General features: G+C 51.1%; 1 long non-coding RNA gene across 3 annotated transcripts; it reads left to right on the top strand.

Annotated features, from left to right (window-relative positions):
- The first annotated feature begins 11 nt into the window (after positions 1 to 11).
- LOC146429978 (uncharacterized) lies at positions 12 to 14,930 on the top strand. 3 transcript variants are annotated; one of them, XR_014855404.1, is made up of 3 exons: positions 12 to 123; positions 2,047 to 2,169; positions 14,434 to 14,930. It is a non-coding gene; the product is annotated as an uncharacterized LOC146429978 (long non-coding RNA). The 3 variants fall into 3 exon arrangements; XR_014855402.1 differs by having other exon boundaries at positions 2,047 to 2,195; XR_014855403.1 differs by lacking the exon at positions 12 to 123 and adding an exon at positions 1,454 to 1,597 and having other exon boundaries at positions 2,047 to 2,195.
- The last annotated feature ends 3,990 nt before the right edge of the window (positions 14,931 to 18,920 follow it).

Genomic DNA, 18,920 nt, shown 5'->3' with positions numbered 1-18,920 from the left:
GTCCCCGGTCACATGCGGGATCGCTGCCCGGCAATGGATCCCTGCTCCTCCCGGCCAGGAGAAAACACTCCCCGTGATGGCTCAGGGCAGCTGCTGGGAGGTTTGGGGCAGAGAAAATGAGAGGTGACCCTTGGCTGGAGGAGGGTTTGGAGTGTGGGATGTGCTGTGATCCCAAACTGGGCTGGAGGGGATCCCTGCAGTGGGGACTGAGCTTGTGTGGGGCAGGGGCGGGGAAAGGGAGCTTTCCCTTTTCCGTTTCCCCTTTCCCTTCCCCTTCCCCTTCCCCTTTCCCTTTCCCTTTCCCTTTCCCTTTCCCTTTCCCTTTCCCTTTCCCTTTCCCTTTCCCTTTCCCTTTCCTTCTGCTCTCTCAACACTGCAGGGACAGTCTTGGAATCACAGGATGGTTTGGCTGGGAAAGGACCCTAAACATCATCCAAATCCAGTCCCTCTGCCATGGGTAGGGGCAACTTTCACTATCCTTCCATCCCTCAGTCAAACCTTCAAAACCTCTTACATCCACCGTCCTTGCTTTTTCCAGAGTGCTTATCCCATCCCACCTCCAGAGCATGGATTGAGTTTAGTCCTCACTGCAGCCATTTACTGAAAAGAAAGCAGGTTTTGTGCATCCTTTGCCAGACCTTGCTGCTGTTTGTGCTTCTCTGTGCTCCTGAATCTCGGTCAGGTGAATTCTGAAAGCTCCTGAAAGCTTTGCTCTTTGGCCAGGGCAAGGTGCTTCCCTTCCTATCTCTGCACCAAGCACTCTCTGCTCCAGGCAGGTGGACTCTGGTTTCCACGGCTTTGCTCTGGGATTGTGTGAGCTTGGTGGGAGCTGAGGGTCCATGGAGTGCAGGAATTGCCTCTGACAGTGGAATATCTCCAGTCTGGAAGACTCCACAGCCTCTCTGGTCTCTGCTCAGGGCTGGGCACTGCCCAGGGAAGAAGTTGTGCCTCCTGTGCAGGTGGAGCTCCCTGGGCTCAGTCCCTGCTGTCCCTCTGGTGCCATTGCTGCCCCCAGAGCAGAGCCTGGGTGGACACAGCACTCCAGATGGGGCCTCTGCTGAAGCCTGCAAGATCTGTAGGTGGTGCAAGATCTGTGGAGGATAAAACAAAGTGAAGAAAAAAGCCCATAAACCCTGAACATGACCCTCCAGACCTCCTGCCTGAAGATCTCAACCTCCAGTTCCTGCAGAGACCCCACTGCACAGAGGTCAAAGGGGATGATTGCACCCTGTGAAGGTGACAGGAGGGATGAACTGCTCTGCTGAGGTTTGGCTTCCCCCCAGCTCCAGGGCGTGGGTGTTCCCCTCACTGTGTGCAGACATCCCTCTAGATGGTGCTAAGATAAAGAGAAAACATGGGTGGGGAGAGGCCTGGGAGGAGAGGCTGCCCTGCTGGGCACTGCCTGAGGTCTCCTGGGTGAGGAGAACATCTCCCATTCTGTTTTCTCCCTCTGTGCTGCTCATCGCTTCTGTTGGCACCAAACACATCCCAGATTCTTCTTCCACTTCCAATTTCCCTTGCTGCTGTATGAGACTCCACAAATCCATCGTGAATTTAATCAGAGCATCTGCTGCTATCCCTGCACGAGACCAGACAAGTGGGTTTTTAATGGCAAAAATCCATCTTGGCTGTTTTTTCCACTTCAACCAGTTTTTATCGAGCAGCACAACTCGTCAGCTGAGTCCTCTTTTATCTCATGCACCATTAACCAGAATCTTAACCAAATTCAAACATAGATAATATATGATTTATTGATGTGGGCAATCAAGAGAGAATCCAGCCTGGCTGCCAGAGAACAGCAAGGATGGTTGAGGATAAGTGTGAAGGGAAGTCTTTTAGATCCACAGCTGAGCAGATTTCACTTTGGAGTCCCACACGGGCAGTAAATGAGCTGTTGAAAAAGAGCTGCTGTTAGGAGAGACTTTAAAAAAGAATAGCCCCATTAAGGTCTGGGGTTTTTTTCCCATTCAGTATAAAAAGGGAGAGAACAACTCTGTGAAGCTCTGAGGCAGGAAAACTGAGCTCTCCTCCCTGTTCCCTCTGCAGAGGGAGATGATTTCCCACATGCTGATGGCACCAGGGCACATCCTGCTGTAGTGGAATGGCTGCAGCAGGAATCTCCTTGGCACAAGCAGGACTGGAATTGAGGGATCTCCAGCTGCCATCCAGGTGTGTGACCACAGCCCAGCCTCCAGGTGGGTTTTGGTGCTGGAATTGAGGATCTCCAGCTGCCATCCAGGTGTGTGACACAGCCCAACCTCCAGCAGGGTTTGGTGTCACTCCTGCTGCTGTGCACTCAGCTCTTCCCTCACTCCCAGCCAGAGCTGTTATCTTTCATTTCTGCCCCATCCATGCTGCTTGGCCTGAGCTCTGTGTGTGGTTTCTACTGAGGCACTGCAGAAAGGTTTCTTTTGCCAGATTTTCTTTCCAAGAATGGCTCAGCTCCATTTGTGATGAACCCATAAACTGGATTAAGAGCTCAGGGACAGATTTTCTAGTATTTGAAACCCATAATCTGGGCTGAATTTTCAGAACAGCTCAGGCCCCTTGTAAGCAGCAAATTACAGCTGGAAGTTCTCATCACTCTGTGGTTTGTGTTAGGCTGTTCAAGGCCAGGTTTTCTGTGGAGAAGCACCCACAGCTCCAGGATTTTGGGAAAAGCAGGACAGTTTTCCCAGTGCTGATGTGAAACCAGAGTTTTACTGACAAAGAGACTCCCCAGCATCTTGATTCTGCTCCAGATGTGCAAAAATCACTAAAAAATTTGTTGTCACATTAATCCATGGGCTGCAAACAACCCATCATGCATTCAAATTCCTGCTGCCCATGAGCACAGAACATCAGCTGAAGTTACTGAGGGACTTCATCTCTAGCCAGCAATTTGATGCCATTTCAGATCCTCTGCATGACCTGTGGGGTCTGCACAGACCTGAGTTCAACCAGAGCTGATCCAAGGACTGTTGTGGAGCTAAATCATGGACCAGCTTTGGGTTGGAAAAGACCTTAAATCTCATCCCATTCCCACCCCCTGCCATGACAAGGACACCTTCCACTATCCCAGCTTGCTCCAAGCCCTGTCCAGCCTGGCTTTGGACATTGCCAGGGATCCAGGGGCAGCACAGCTTCTCTGGGAATTCCATCTCAGGGCCTCCCCACCCTCACAGGGAAGAATTTCATCCTAAAATCCAACCTAGCCCTGCTCTCTGTCATTTTAAATTCATTTTCCTTTGTCCTGTCACTCTCACCTGGAACAGAATCCTGTTCAAAGCCTCTCTCCAGCTCTCTTGGACTCCTTTAGAGAAATGCCCCAAATTGTGTGATGGATTTTACTCTCAGCATTGCTACACCTGCCCTTCTCCCAGAGCTCCAGCTTAGCTCCATGGTGGCACTTTCTGGAACACCAGGAGGGGAGGTGGATTTAGGGATCTGGTCCAGTTCAGAAAAAGCAAAATGTCCCCATAGGGCCTCCTGCTCAGGCCTGGCATGAGGGGACAGAGGGGTCTCAGTGCCCAGTAGACTCTTGAGATGGCAATCCATGACTATGGATAACAAGACATGGAGAAGGATTTTTTTTTGATCCAAAGCTGGAATTGTGTTTTTCTGGATGCTTTGTTCTTGGTGTGGACAGTGGGGAATTTCTGTTGAATCAAACCTTCCTCAGGGGCTTGTGGCTCTTGTCACCATGGTGACCTCTTCGTGCCACCAGCCCAGCCTGGCTCTTGCTCTCCAGCCTGGATACAGTCATGGGAAATAGGGCATTTCTGAGTAATCCATCCCAACACTCACAGTTTCGAGGAGAGATGAAGGTGACTCCAAGCCTTTTATGGCAGAACCCTCCAAAATCATTTCCCTGTGCCTTTCCCAAATCATTTCCCCGTGTCTTTCCCAAAATCACTTCCCTGTGCCTTTCCCAAAATCACTTCCCTGTGCCTTTCCCCAAATCACTTCCCTGTGCCTTTCCCAAAATCACTTCCCTGTGCCTTTCCCAGCCCTCGGCAAGGTGACGTCCTTGCAGGGAGGGACGAGAGTCACCAACCCAGCTCAGAATAGCAACCACGGCATGGAAAATGCCCAACCCAGCGAGGTGTCAGGAGCAGGGATGATGTGTCAGAGCCCCAGGCTGAGCCAGCAGATTGCTTTGTCCCCTGTGGGGCACAGGTTGGCAGCGATGCCAGCCGGGTTTGGCATGGCCCCAGAGCCAAGGCAGGAGGTGCCTCGGGGCAGATTCCATCCCTGCTGTTTGCTCATCGCTCCAATGGCATGGCAGCATCACCTCCTGCCTCCCTGCCCGTCATCCTTGGCACAACACCTCCTGCAATTACTGCACCCTCAGAAGGAAGAGTATTTTGGGCTGATTTGCCTGCAGAACACTGGATAAAGATCCCAGTCCCTGCAGCTGCTCTGGGAGGACACAAATGAGGGAACAAGCAGCTCAGAGCTTCAAGGACTCGTGTGTGGGTTCTCTTCACCCTGTGCCATGTAGGGTGGCCATAAAAACCCAAACAGGCCAGGCCTGCATGGAAAGCAGTGCCCAAAGCCCTGCTGAATCAGGAGATTTCATCTTCCTTCTTGTCCACGCAGTCAGATGTGTGTCAGAAAGGTACAGTGTGTTCTGGGGTACAGTTTGTACTGAGAAGAACAATCTGGGTGTCTCTTGCCATTGCATCATCTGAGGGCTCATGTACAGAGTGTTCTGTGGATGTTCCTCACCATCCCTGTCCCACTCTCCTCTGGGTGACCAGATCATCACTCCCCTTCCACTCTCTGCCAGGGGATTTTGGGGTGGCTGGTAGTCCTTGGAGTATTTCACCCTTTAAATACCAGAGTATTCAATACAGCCAGTATGTGATGCTTTTTGAAAGAAAGAAATAAATATTACACAGCTTTTATTTTTAGTTTCTTCCTGCCTCATTGGTGGGCAGCTGGGGAGAGTGGAGCACATTTTTTTCCCTCTGAAAGCTGAAACAAGAAGGGTATCTAATACTACAGATTTCCCCATGTTTCCTTTTCTTCCCTTGGTTCAGATGAATGCAGAAAATGCTTTTTTTTTAGTGTCTCTCTTAACTCTATCTGCATCTCAGTTTGAAGCATCTGAGTTTATCACTAAGTCCTTGTGCTACTCTCAGCTGGCATTTACCCTTCTATCCCCATTTCCAGGTGTTGTGTTTCTCATTCTGATTTTCTGAAAGTCTTCTCTTGCCACTCTGCTAGTTCTTCCTAACACTTTCTATTTTTCTGAATGGGGAGCCTTTGCTACTGAGCCTTTCTTTTCTCTCCCGAGCTGCCCACTCTCCTGCTTCTCTCTGATTTCTTTCTGGTTTCAGGTTTCAGTCTGTTCACGTTATGAACAGAAACTAAAACCGACTTGTTCACATCATCTGAAACAATTTAAAAGCCCGAATTTGCCTTCTCTCTAAAAGCTGTGGTTGTGTTTCTCACTCAGCCTGGGCACCAGTGCAACCACACCAGTACAAACCAGTGCCCAGGCTGGATTTAGTGGGTGAGCCAGGCAGCTGGCAAGAAACTCCCTCTGGCTCAGGCTGTTCTGTCTAAGTAGTTGTTAATTACATGAAATTGTGTTTAATTGCTCCTCCTCACCAGAAGCCGTTGCTTTGGGATTAGTCATGTTTGGGACGTGGTTAATCGTGGGGAAGGTTTAAGGGTTGAGCTGTGGGGAAAACTGTGCCAAAGGATTTATAAGGAGCAGCATGGACCAGGGCCATGCTTGGCTGTTGCTACCTTGAATTCTGGACAAAAAAAGGCCTCTCCTTCCTATTAAAAAGTGAATATTGCCTGGTGTACCTCGTGTTTTGGGCACAGCTCGAGGATCAGTGCATCAGCTCCAGGGTGTCTTTTCCTTAAAGCTCTTCCTTGTGGTGGAAGATTTCTAGAAAGCCTCAACAATCATTTCTTGAAGGAGAAAATAACCCACTCGATTACATCCTCCTGGGGAATTTTTTTCTCTGGGTGAGAAATTGAAGGAGAAGTTGTAGGACCTGGTGGTTTCCATTCAGATGTTGTCCTGTGCCTTGAAAAGGGATGGAGCAAAAGGCTGATCCTCAGCCAGGCCAGTGTGTATACCCCTGTTAGAGATAGAAATAAATGTGATTCACTCCAGGGGAACAACATCAGCTTGCAGCCACTGCTGCTGTGGTCTGCCAGCCTCGGGAGCAAATTAAATCACAGCAGTGGCTGCTAACTTCGGTGGGGCTGTGGGTTTTAAGGCAGGCCAGGGATTTAGCTGTTAATATTAATGGAACATTTATAGACAAATTTCTCTGGGCTGCTTTACAAATCAGCCCAGGGTGGCTGCAGGCCAAGCTGTTGGCTGCACACACCTGAGGTGACTTTTCCTCCTGGTGCTTTCAAGTCTCTGGCATCAGCAGCCCCGAGTTTAATATGGCTAGCCTGGATTTACAGCGTTGTAAGTGGGGCTGAAATCGAGTTTGCTGTGCCTATCAGAGGGTGAAATTGATGTCTTTGCAAAGAGCCCAGCCAGCCAAAACTCCTGCAATGCCCAAATCTCAGCGTGGGGTTTGAGAACCTGCAAGCAGATCTGCAGTGGGACTCGTGGTGGGGTGGGCTGTGAAGCTTGGAAAATCCCAAAATGGCCAGCCTCACCCCTCCAGGAGAAATGGATTCCATCAGCCTGAGCACAGGCAGGGGAAAGTCACAGAATCCCAGGATATTCTGAGGTGGAAGAGATCTCCAGGAGCAGCTTCCCCTTGGAGTGAGGGATGCAGGGGTGAGATCTTTCCAGGAGTCACCCCTGGAAGGGACACCTGGCATCTCCTGTGCCCTGGGCACTGGCTGGTGATGCCCAAACCAGTGCAGAACCCATTGGGACCTTCCTGCCATCCCTATGGAGCCAGGCAGCCTCCTGGAGTGCCATCCTACCTGGCAATCCTCAATCTCCCCTTCCTGGGAGCCAGGCCAGCTCTGAGGATGTGACAAACTGGGACATTTCCTGAGCAGGAGCAGCAGTTGGGTGCCCAGGGCAGGGCAGGGCAGGAGCAGCCAGCTCTGCTCCAGGCTCTGCTCCAGGCTCTGCTCCAGGCTCTGCTCTCCCTGTGCTCTTCATCTCTCCTTTCCCATCTCCTGCTCAGCCAAGGTGTTTTTCTCCCATTTCAGGGATGGCACTTTGTGCAAAGCAACCCCAGAGGAAGCTGCTGGGATAAATCCCACAGCACATCCCACATCCCTCAGCTCCCTCTGGGTAATATGGCACTGCCCTGTGCACAGAGCCTGCCGTGGGATCCCAAATATGGGAATTTTGGGGATTCTGGGGTGCTGCTGCTGCTCCCTGTGCAGCCCAGCCACCTTCCCCATGCCCTGAGTGTCGCCAAGGATAATGAGTGAGGCAGGATTTGGGTGGGAGATGGAAAGAGAGCTCAGCTGGGAGTTAAATGGCTGAGGGGCTTAGGCTGGTGTGAGTCTTTCCTAAAGAGAGATCTCAAAAATTATTCATTTCAGTTTTCTAAGTCAGAAGCAAAGATGCATTGATTCCAGGAAAATGTTATTTCCTCCTCGGTATAAATCTAAATAAAAAAATCCCCTAAAAAGGTGATTAATCATCTCCTTTCTGACTTTGGATTATTGAATATTCACCTATTAAGAATTATGGTCTCATCTGATCACCCTGGATGTTCAAACCCATACTTTAAGAGCCTCATAGAAATAACCCCAGCCAGCTCTTATTTCCCCTTGACCACTGTACACTGTCATTCTTATTCTTCTTTTGGAACAACCCTTAAAAAAAAATTAAAAAAAAAAATTAAAAAAAAAAAAAGAGAGAAATGGGGTAAAAAAAATTGACAAAGCACCAGGGAGATTAAACATTTTCCTGATGAATTTTGCCAGCGCTGTGTTTTCCTGGAGAATGGTTTGGAATTCATTTCCTTGGATCAGCTGGGAGATAGAAGAGGTTTATAAATTAGCATTCATCCATATTTCTGTTGGCAAACGCTCTGTCCCTAATCCATTCCAGCAGCTCTGTGGTGTCACATCCATTGGCATTACAGCTCTTGGAGAACATGGAAAATCCGTGTTACAAATTCCTGTGGCTACAATGCTGCTGCTGGTGGAAAGTGCAGACTTCTGGGGCTGCAGAGGTTGGGCTGAGCTGGGATTTATCCCATTTATTCCCTGGGACTGGGAGACAGCCCTTCTCAAAGCCCTTCCTGTGTTTTAGGGCTCTGAATCCTCCCCTCAGAGCATTTAAGGCAAAGATCCCCTTTTTGAAACTATTTTTGGCTATTAACTTTATTAGGATTTATTATGAGCTATTATTGATCTATTATTAACTCTTTTTTACCAGAATTCTTTCTACATCCCCTTCCCTAACACTGGGCTGGAAGATTCCAGTTCAGTGAAGGATGAGGGAGGTGCTGCTCCTTGGGAAATAATTATCAATTATTAAATAAATAATTATTAAATAAAAATAACAAATAATTTGTCCAGAAGAAACCAAACCAATCCAGCTCTGGGCACTCAGAGATCAGAGCCAATTCCACAGCTCAGACCTCTGCAACCTGGCAGAGCAAGAGGAAGTGATCTAAAGTGACCCAGGAACTGCTGTTGGCTACAAACCAACCCCAAAGCCCCTTTTTGGGGCAGGGGGAGCTCTGGGGAAGGTCTGCTACTGTTGAGGGCTGATCCAGATGTGCTGGCAGCTGGCAGGGAGGGGTGTGAGCTGGGAAGGTTTCCCAGATGTGCCCCACAGAGCAGCTGCTTTGCAGGGTGCTGCTGGCTGGAGGGATCTCTGTGGAGATTTCTCCTTTGTTTAGTCTGGTTGGGAAAAGGGAAACAAATCATCTGAGCAGCCCTGCTGTGGAACTAGCCAGGCTTTTTGGGGAAATGCTGGAATTTGGTGATTCTCTTGTAGCTGTTGGCCTGACATTTGTATATATATTATATAATATATATTGTGAGGAAAGGCTGGGAGAGCTGGGGGTGTTCACCTGGAGAGGAGAAGGATGCAGGGAGAGCCCAGAGCTCCTTCCAGTGCCTAAAGGGGCTCCAGGAGAGCTGGAGAGGGACTGGGGACAGGGGATGGAGGGACAGGGCAGGGGCAATGGCTTTAAGGTGACGGAGGGCAGGGAGAGATGGGATATTGGGAAGGAATTGTTCCCTGTGAGGGTGGGCAGGCCCTGGCACAGGGTGCCCAGAGAAGCTGTGGCTGCCCCTGGATCCCTGGCAGTGTCCAAGGCCAGGCTGGACAGGGCTTGGAGCAACCTGGGACAGTGGAAGGTGTCCCTGCCATGGCAGGGGTGGGATGGGATGATCTGTAAGGTCCCTTCCAACACAAACCATTCCAGAATTCCAGCATTATATTTATTATATTTATACCTACTGTATATTTTATATAATACATAAAATATTACATATTTTCTTCTCTATGCTTGGCACTACCTCTTGGGTTGTATTTTCTCCCACCATCCTTTTCCCTCTGTGTCCCTGGCCAGGGAAGTCACCACATTTCAGCCCCCAGAGGTGCTCATTCCCCCTCTTTGGGATACTGAGAACCACAGCAGCTTCCAGCAGCAGCAGAGCAGATTTTGCTGTAAGCATCATCCTTCTCTTCCCACAGTGGGTGCCAGGCTGTGTGTGGGATGAGTTTCCAAGCCTTTTTTTGTCCTGGGTAAGCCATTTTTCCCTTACACACAGGTGACCTCATCCCAGCTGTTTGGTGAGCAGGGCCAAGGGGGTCACGTTCCTGGTGACGTTTGGCTCCTTCCTCCCTTGTCGGACTGCCAGGAGCAGGCAGATAACTCTGACCAGGCCTGGATTAATTCCTATTTATATCCCACATCCAGCACTGGGCTGGCGTGGAAATTGAGCTGCAGTGAATAAAACAAGAGACTTAAAAATAGCTGGGGTTACTGGATCTGAGCTCCCTGCTGGAACAGCTCAGTCAAGGGCTTTATCTTTCCAGATAAGCACCTTACTGCTCAAGCAGCTGCTGCCACTTGGCAGTCCTGGAAATGAGGGTTATTTACGGGGTGGAAAAGCAAACCAGCCCGGTTTTGGAGGCTCTTGAGCCTTAGTGGGAATTCCCAGTTGAACAATGGAGCCAGGGAAAAGGGATGAAGGGAAAATATGGAGCAGCAGGTTGGAGAAGGACCTGGGGGTTCTGGGAGTTGGGCAGTTGGGTGTGGATCACTCCTGGAGCCAGGAGGGACATCGCTGTCCTGGGGACACCAGGGACAGCAGCAGTGGCAGGGGAGGGATGGGATTGTCCTGCTGTGCTCTGGGGCAGCCTCAGCTCCAGTGCTGGGGCAGTTTGGGTGCCTCAACAGCAGAAAGAGCCACAGCTGTTCCAGAGTGTCCAAAGGAGGGACACAGGGATGGGAAGGGTCTGGAGAGCCCATGAGGAGCAGCTGAGGGCACTGGGATTGTTCAGCTGGAGCAGACTGAGGGCAGAGCTGCCCAGGGGCTGCAGCTCTGAGCTCTGCTCTGGGACAGGGACAGGAGCCAGGGAATGGCTGGAGCTGGGCCAGGGCAGGTCAGGCTGGAGATCAGGAAAGGTTCTTCCCCCAGAGGGTGCTGGGCACTGCCCAGGCTCCCCAGGGAATGGGCACAGCCTGAGGCTGCCAGAGCTCCAGCAGTGTTTGGACAATGCTGCCAGGGATGCCCAGGGTGGCATTGTTGGGTGTCTGTGCAAGGATAGGAGCTGGGCTGGGTGATCCTGTGGGTCCTTCCAGCTCAGCATATTCTGTGCTCAGCTCTGTATCAGCACAGTGTCTGCCCTGCAGCACACACGACGCACCAACCTTTCCACACACCAAAGGCAAAGCCATCCTTTTGAACATTTTTTTCCCTCAGCCCTTGACCCTGAGGGATGGATGACTGGAAAAGCTGTGTCCCCGGGGCTTGGTGACACTTCCCAGGGTGCCCTCAGTGACTCACATGTGCTGTGACAGGGCTGCAGTGCAGTCACTGCTCAAACACAGGAACCACACACCAGTGATGGTGACACTGTGTTCATCTGTGCTGCAGCTCCTTATCTGCAGGAAATGGGTGAAAAGGGCATCCCTGTGTGTGTGCAGCCCGTGAGGGATCTGTGACAGCCTTAGCACAGTGCCAGGATGTGCTGATAAAGCTGCTCTGTCCCAAAGGGAAAAGCCTTTCCCTGTACAGAGCTCCAGGGCTTGTCTGGAGGAGCTGGGGCTGCAGAAAATCATGGAATCATCCTAAAATCGTAGGATAGTCCATCCCCCTGCAAGTGCCCAAGGCCAGGTTGGATGGGGATTGGAGCAACCTGGTGTGGTGGAAGGTGTCTCTGCAGGGGAGTGGGATGGGATGGTTTTTAATGTCCCTTCCAACCCCCCAAAAAAGTGTAAGTACAAAAGGAGGTCAGTTTGTTATGTACAACTGCTGGGATGGACTCTGAGCATGGAAAAGCTTTTGGCCTGGAGGGTCTGTTACTTCTCCAGGCCTTCAGGAGATGGCCCTGATGGATCCCTGGTCCTGCTTGGGCTGATCACCTCCCCATTGCACAGCCCTGAGCTCCTCAGACTAACAGGAGACAGGACTGCAGCCCCATTCACCTGATGGTGACAATCCCAGCGAGCTGTGGGGACTTTGGGCAGCTCTGCTCCCATCCCAGGAGGGTTGGACAAGTCCCTGTGCCCTGTCAGCATGCAGAAATCCTACCCTGAGAGGACTCACCACGTGTGAATCACCCAAGTGACAAAACCACATCACCTCCTTCTCCCAGCTGAGGGCAAAGCCAGGGCGCTGGGAGCCAGACGTGGTTTGTGCTCAGAGGAAGTTGGTGATGAAAGCAGGAGCTCAGGCCTGGCCAGCAGTGAGCTGCAGGATTTCAGACCATTTGTGCTTTTCAACAGCAGCTTTCCAGTGGTTTCTGGGTGTTTAAGTGGGTCCTGCTTGATAGGGCAGCATTTGGGGATGGGAAAAAGGCCAAAATAAGAAGGGCAGCTCTGAAGTTTTTCAAAACTTACAACGGATGCAGAACAATAAAGGTAAATGGTTGGACAAATTTTCCTGGGTGGAATTATCAGGGTTGAAAAGCAGGGTTAAGAGCTCTAGCCAAGCTCATGCTGGATGAATGATCCTGCACCTCAGCATGTTAGACAAGACACATTCACACCTCTGTGTAATTAGCCCAACAGGAGAGTTATTTATGGACGTGATTAGCATAATTGAACTGCTGATGGATAGAGCTGCCACTGCCAGGGACCAGAGCAGGCAGGTGTGATTTGTGTCTGAGGTCACCAGTTGTTGAATTGTCACCTCTCAGGTGTCTCATGTGCAAACATCAGACACCTCTGGATCATGCCAGAGCAGGTGAGGGATTGGAGAACCTGAGCCAGCACTCACAGCCAAATAAAAAATTTTATCATGTCTCTTGGGGTGGTTCCAAATCTCAGCAAAATTAGGAAAATCTTGTGGCTGATGATGTGAACTGGCAGGAGCATCCTGATCAGCCCTTCCTGCCTTGCTGTGTGGGAAAAAGGGAAGAGAGCACAGGGTTTCTGTGGCTGCTGTGGGGTTTGAGGGGACAGATTTGGTGGAGGTTCCTCCCTGGGCTGCAAGAGATGCTTCAGGAAAATCAAGGCTCAAGGCAGGTTTGGTTTGTTCAGGGCAGGCTGGTGGGATGTGATGGGATATTAGTGCCAGAGGGGGATGGCATGGACTAGGGATGGAGCTGAAATACACATTGGGAAATAGGAATTTGTCCCTGTGGGAGGCTGAATCTCCCTCCCTGCTCAGGGCTGGGGCAGCAGCCTCCTCCAGACATCCCTGTGCAGGCAGGGGAGGGAGGAGAGCTGGTGGGGAGGGCTCTGCAGAGCTCCTCAGGGGATGTGATCCCCAAAACGCTGCCTCAGGAGAGCTGGTGGGGAGGGCTCTGCAGAGCTCCTCAGGGGATGTGATCCCCAAAATGCTGCCTCAGGAGACAGGATGTCTCCGCTGGGCTCAGCACTGAATCCAGACAATTCCTCTAAGAGCTTCAAAGTTGAGTGAGAGGAAAACTCTGGGCTGCAGGACTGCAGTGCAGGCTCAGGGGCAGCAAAAATTAATTCTGGCTTTGGGCACCGTGTTTCCAAGAGGTCACCCTGGGGCATTTGGAGGAGCACAACCATCTGGATGCATCTCCAAAAATGCTTTCCAGCCTTTCTGAAACCCTTCCAGTGGGAGGGTCAGGCATGGCACAGCAGTGACAGCAGGGAAAACAAGAACCAAAGGGTTTGGGCCTGATGGTTTTGCAGGGAGATTTGATTGAATGAAGGTATTGTGGTTGGTTGATTGGAAAGCACTGCCCACCTTCCTGGAATAAAGGGCCCTGCTGGAAATTGGAGAGTGGGAAGGGAGGGATCAGGCCAGATCCATGATGTGATTTGGGGTCAGTGCCAAGGATGGGGTGGGATGGCTGACACAAGGCTCATTTCTGCCCTTCCACCCCATTCCCCATCCCCTAAGGCCTTCCTTTTCCATGCCAGTGACATTCACACTTCACAGAGGTGCAGAACAGACAAACTTATTGGCAATTCTTGCAGGGCCTGTAAGTATTTCTTCAGCCAGGTGGATTTTGGGGAAAGGATGAATGCTAAGAGCTGTTAGGGACAGTCAGGAAAACAAAACATCTTCACAAAAATCCCCCACATGAGCCAGACAAGATTGTCCTGATGGCTCTTGTGCTCAATCCCCTGTGTCCCCAAGTGGCTGCTGTGCCCTTTGGCAGGAAGGTGATGGAGATACAGACCCAGAGGTGCCTCGCAGAGGGAAAGAGAGAGCAGAGAAACCAGCAGGAGGGACAAAGTGACTAATTGGCTGCCTGAGTCAGCAGGCAGTCATTTCGGGAGCCGGGGTGTGAAAAGCCCTTTCTCATGTGGTTGTCGTCAAGCTCACAATGGGTGCTGGGAAGTGGTCCCGACCTCAGCACAATCACCGTTCATTTGTTGAATTTCCCTTCCACCCAATCTTGTGTTTCCTGATCGAGCTCTGTCCCCTGTACCTGCTCTCTGTGAATTTGGAACCGAGAGAGCCCAGCAAGAGCCAGGGGACTTTTACCAGCACCGCAGAGCTGCGGATGACGCTCGAAGTCCTTTGTTATTTGCTTTTGTTTCAGCCCCAAATATGTTTATATGCGTGGATCTGACTGAATGGAAAGATGGGGTGGAATTTTTGTTTTTTTTGTTGCTTGACATTTCCATGCATTTTCGGAGCTGATTTAAGCGGCGGCTGCTGAAGTCATTTGCGGTAACTGAGTGAGAGGAGTCAGGGTCAGAAACTCAAGGTCCCAACTCTGTTGTTTTGGATGCATGAATTAAATGTCCTTGAGCTTTTTTTTTTTTTTTTTTTTTAATAATCCTCCCTGGCTCAGACCTGTTTGGAAAAACCAGCAAAAGTTGGAGAAAATTCAGGATCTGCACATCAATCTAACCTGATCCACTCTTTTTTTTTCCCCAGTGATCTGCACATCCTGTCCCAAGGGAATGCACAGCTCCACTCTCTCCCTGTCACAGACACCATACGATATTGGAAAACCTTTTTATTCATCTGAGGTATGAAATATAATTACTGTTGCTAGACAGGGTTTTATATTCTCAATTCTCATGACATCTCTGCAGTGTGAGCTGAGCCTTATCTCCTTCCAGCCTGTGCCAACACAGCCCACGGAGCCTTGTTCCCGTTTAGTGGAGGGAATTCTCCTGTCACTTCACTGCCTCAGCTCTCACCCTCCTGCCACACTGTGCAGAGCAATAACCTCACACTGAAATGCTCATTAGAGAGTGAAAATCCAATCCTGTTTGGGCACATCCCTCTTGTTTGATCTAAACTCACAGCACAAAGTCCTCACCCAAAACAGACACCGGGGGAAGCTCAGGCTGCTGGTGCTGCTTCATTTCTGAGCTTGGCTGTGCCTTTGGGACCAGAACAACCATTCAACCTCTTGGCTGAAGCTCTGACACCAGAATGTTCGTGGTTTCACCTTATTTTAAAAGCAGAAGGAAGGCAGGTGGCTGCTCCAAGCCAGGTAAGATTTAACCTGTGGTTATTAACAGCAACAGGTTCCACTCTGTTAGAAACTGCCCACAGCTGATTTCTTGTGCTCACATCAGACATTTCCATGGCCCTGGGAAAGGCTCAGCATGGAACCTCCAGGAATGCAGGCAGATCCACAGGGGATTGCCTGAGCCACCCCTTCAGCTGGCCCTGGGCAGATCTAGGCTGACCTGGAGCAGGTGGGAAAGGCAAACCCAAACCTTCTCCACTTGGCTGAACCATCCCAAACCTGGCCCTGGTGGAGAGGTTTGTGTTGAAAGCAGGCTGGAATGGTGCCCTGCAGGGAAAAGTTTCTCCTTTGCAGTGCTCAGAGATGTCTCTGTGAGTGTGGCACTGGCTGGGGAGGAACCTGGGGATGTCAAATAATGCTGGAATGTGACTTTTCCACGGGAAGAGCTTCTCCCATGTGCAGCAAGAGCACGAAGGCTCCAAAAGGGCTGTTTGGAAGTGACTCTGCCAGGTTTTGTGTTTGATTACAGCCCTCTGGCATCCCTTAGATGGACAGACACATCCTTGGAGGATGGGAGGCATTGTGGGGGAGCTGGGGAGTTCACAGGGTGCTCCAAAGGCTGAGCCACGTCCTGGCTCAGGGCCATCCAACAGTTCCTCAAAGGCATTTGGGACTCGCTGGTTTCTAAACCCTCGAGCTGGGCCCTGTTCCCTTCTGCCCCCACACCAGTGACACAGCCACCTCTCAGCACAACACAGATTCTCTCAAAAGGCACCTCGGGTCACTCTGTCACTTCTGCAATGTCCCCAGCTGTGTGGGACAGCCAGCCCTGCCCTGTGCTGCTCGGGCCCTGTTCCCAGCAGAGCTCAGGACTGGCAGGGCTGATGTCTCCTTCCTGTTGCTGTCTGTGGACTTACAACTTCCTCATGAGGGGAAGAGGAGGGGCAGACATGGACCTGTGACACTGACAAGTGACAGGATGTGAGGGAATGGCTGGAGCTGGGCCAGGGCAGGTCAGGCTGGAGATCAGGAAAGGTTCTTCCCCCAGAGGGTGCTGGGCACTGCCCAGGCTCCCCAGGGAATGGGCACAGCCTGAGGCTGCCAGAGCTCCAGGAGTGTTTGGACAATGCTGCCAGGGATGCACAGGGTGGCATTGTTGGGTGTCTGTGCAGGACAGGAGCTGGGCTGGGTGATCCTGTGGGTCCTTCCAGCTCAGGATATTCTGTAATTCTGTGACCTCCTACAGCAAAAGGTCCCCATGCTGTGGGCTTTGCTCCTCCCCTGAGCTCAGCTGGGGAATGATACTGGGATGGGATTCAGGTGCAAAAAATGTCCCAGTGTGGGAGCTAACTGCACTGGAATGGAGAAATACCTGGAAAAGGAGTGTCCAGCCAGAAGCCCAGGGCTGTGGCTGTATTCCATATTCCTGTTTCCCAGCACCACACTGGGATGGTCAGGGATACCATGAACACCCCAGCCTGTGTCACATCTGCAGTTACAGCCCTGCTGGGGCTATATATTTTGTCCATCATGTTGATCACCTTCTCACCCTTGGTGAAATAAATTGTCTTCTCCCCTCTTCATGGGACTTCCAGGAGGAATGCATCATCTCCAAGCAAAAAACCCCCAAAATTAGGTGCCATTTTTGTAAAAGACAAGGAAGAGCAAAGCTGTAGGAGCTTCAAACCTCCTTAAGCTGCATCCAGCCTGAGCACAAAGCTGGACCTTACAGGAGTGGGACTGAGCTGAGTCTTGCCCCAGCTCCCTCCAACCAAAAGCTGCCCTGCAGGTCCCTCGGTGTTGGTGCTGAGCAGCAGGTGAGGTGGATTTTGGGGAGCTGCTGGTGCTGAGGAGCCCAGGGGAGCAGTGCTGAGCTGCCTCACTCACTCTGGTTTCCGTTTCCCTGCTCTGGCTTGTGACTGGAAGTTGCACAGCTGAAAAACAAACAACATGGTAAAGGCCCATCCTCACCCTCATGAGCTCCGCTGAGAACAGTGTGGTTGCAGCAGAAATGAGCCTGGCACAAGGGGGTTATTTTATTTTTAGCCTGACTGGAAGGAGAAAGAATAGAGATTTGGCAATTGAGCAATTTCCGGCCTCGTTTTGCAAACTCCAGAGGATTCTGGTGCTCAGGTAAACAGGCAAAGTGCTCAGAGCTTTGCACCTCTTCACCATTTCCCATTGCCTCTGCCGACCTTCAGCCACAGCAAACAGAGCTGGGAGGCTGAGGATTTGGGATTGAAGGGGCTGGAATGGAAAGAACTGATTTCCAGCAGTCCCTCCATCCCTTGGCTGCATCATCCCTGGTGGAGATGCAGGAACACCCGGGATTGGGAAGGCATTGGGCACTGGGGGAGTGGTAAGTGTGAAATGCCAGCTGGGAAACCCCTGGTGCCCCTGGGGTGGGCAGCATGAACTGGAGTCCTGACGGTGAGCACAAGGCTGTGGCTTGGCAGGAAAGCTGACACTGAGAAATCATCTTCCCAGCCACATCAGAGCCAGGAAACTCTCAGTGAGAGCAATGGCCTTTCCATGACGAGATGCACCCGCTGTTCACTGCACTCAGAGCTCTCCTCATCCCAGTGGCTGTGCAGATATGCCTGGAGGGAGGTTCACTTTGGGAGCAGAGGTGTCCCGAGGCTGAAATGGCACGAGGAGGTTGTTTGTAGGCAGCAACAAGGCTGCTTTGGGGCTTGGAAATGTGGGAGGGAGTGTTTGCTCTTCAGTGAACATCCCTGGCTGCTTCTGCTGGGATGGGCCAGGTGGTACCACCTAGCAGGATGGGAGGAAAAAAACCTCATCCTAATGAATCTCAAAAATTCATTAGTTCTGTCTCATTGTTTCCACTTGGTGGGTGCTCTGTCTCTCTAGAATATACAGAAATATATCTTCCAATTTTCTTCTGAAGGAAAGAGAACCTCTTCACACAGTTTATCTGGCTAGCTCACACTTGGCTAGGCCCTAGCTGCACAACAGGAGGGTGGAAGGAAATTTGCTAAAAACACACTTTTCCACACAGAATAACACAAAGTGAATATTTTGGGAGGCACATCAGTCTCCTTGCCGTGCCTAGAAACAACCTGAACTGCACAAACTCCACCTGCCCTGTCAGACAGGGAAACACTCATTTCCTGTGCTGGGATCTGTGGATTCTGGCAGCTCCTGCAGGCTGGAAATGCTTCACAAATATTAGCACAAGGAACTGTTCCAGTGCAGCTTTCTTGTGTGCTTTAGCCATTTCTCCAGGGAGAAAAAGCCCTTCCTCACCCAGCCATCCACACCACACGAAGCACAAGCCCTGGACAGGTTTGCAGGTGAGTTATTAACCCCACAGGGAAAATTAAACCTGATTTTAGCACTCTGCCCATCTGCCACTGGTGGTTCTGGCAGGCAGTGAGTGCAGAATGATCCCACCAGTGGAAATGCTGCAGTGCTTGGGTTTTGCAAGGGTGCATTGCTTCCTAAGGTGTTTTCAGCCTCAGTGAGGGACAGGAAGGAGTTTAAGCAGCCCAATTGCCACCAACCCACCTGGGAAATGGGGACAGGGATGGCACTGCAGTCTCCTCCCAGTGTCCCCTTCAGGACAGGGTTTCTGCTCTGGAATCACCCTTTGGCTCCTTGCCTTCCTTCCTGGCGCTGTTTCCTCAGAGGTTTCTCCACTCCTATATATATATCTATCCCATATATGCTGCTGGAGCTGAGCTGGTTTCCCCCAGGCTGTCCCAGCAGCTCCTCACTCCCTCGGGGTGAGGGAAGCAGGGAATCCAGTGAGCTCAGCCAGGCCAGGAGCTCTGCAGGGAGGATTTGTGCTCTGGGCTGAGGAGGGAGCAGATGGAGCATGAGCTCCCAAAGGCCCTGCAGGGAATGGCTACCAGCTCTGCTTTCCCTTCTCCCCCACAGAAGTGATGGTGAGAGCAAATTCTTGCACTTTCAAGTGCCT

This window comes from Lichenostomus cassidix, chromosome 17, assembly GCF_008360975.1.
Source record: "Lichenostomus cassidix isolate B80296 chromosome 17, HeHo_3.0, whole genome shotgun sequence".
NCBI lineage: Eukaryota > Metazoa > Chordata > Aves > Passeriformes > Meliphagidae > Lichenostomus > Lichenostomus cassidix.
Note: the sequence above shows the minus strand (reverse complement) of the source record. Positions and strands in the feature narration are given on the sequence as shown.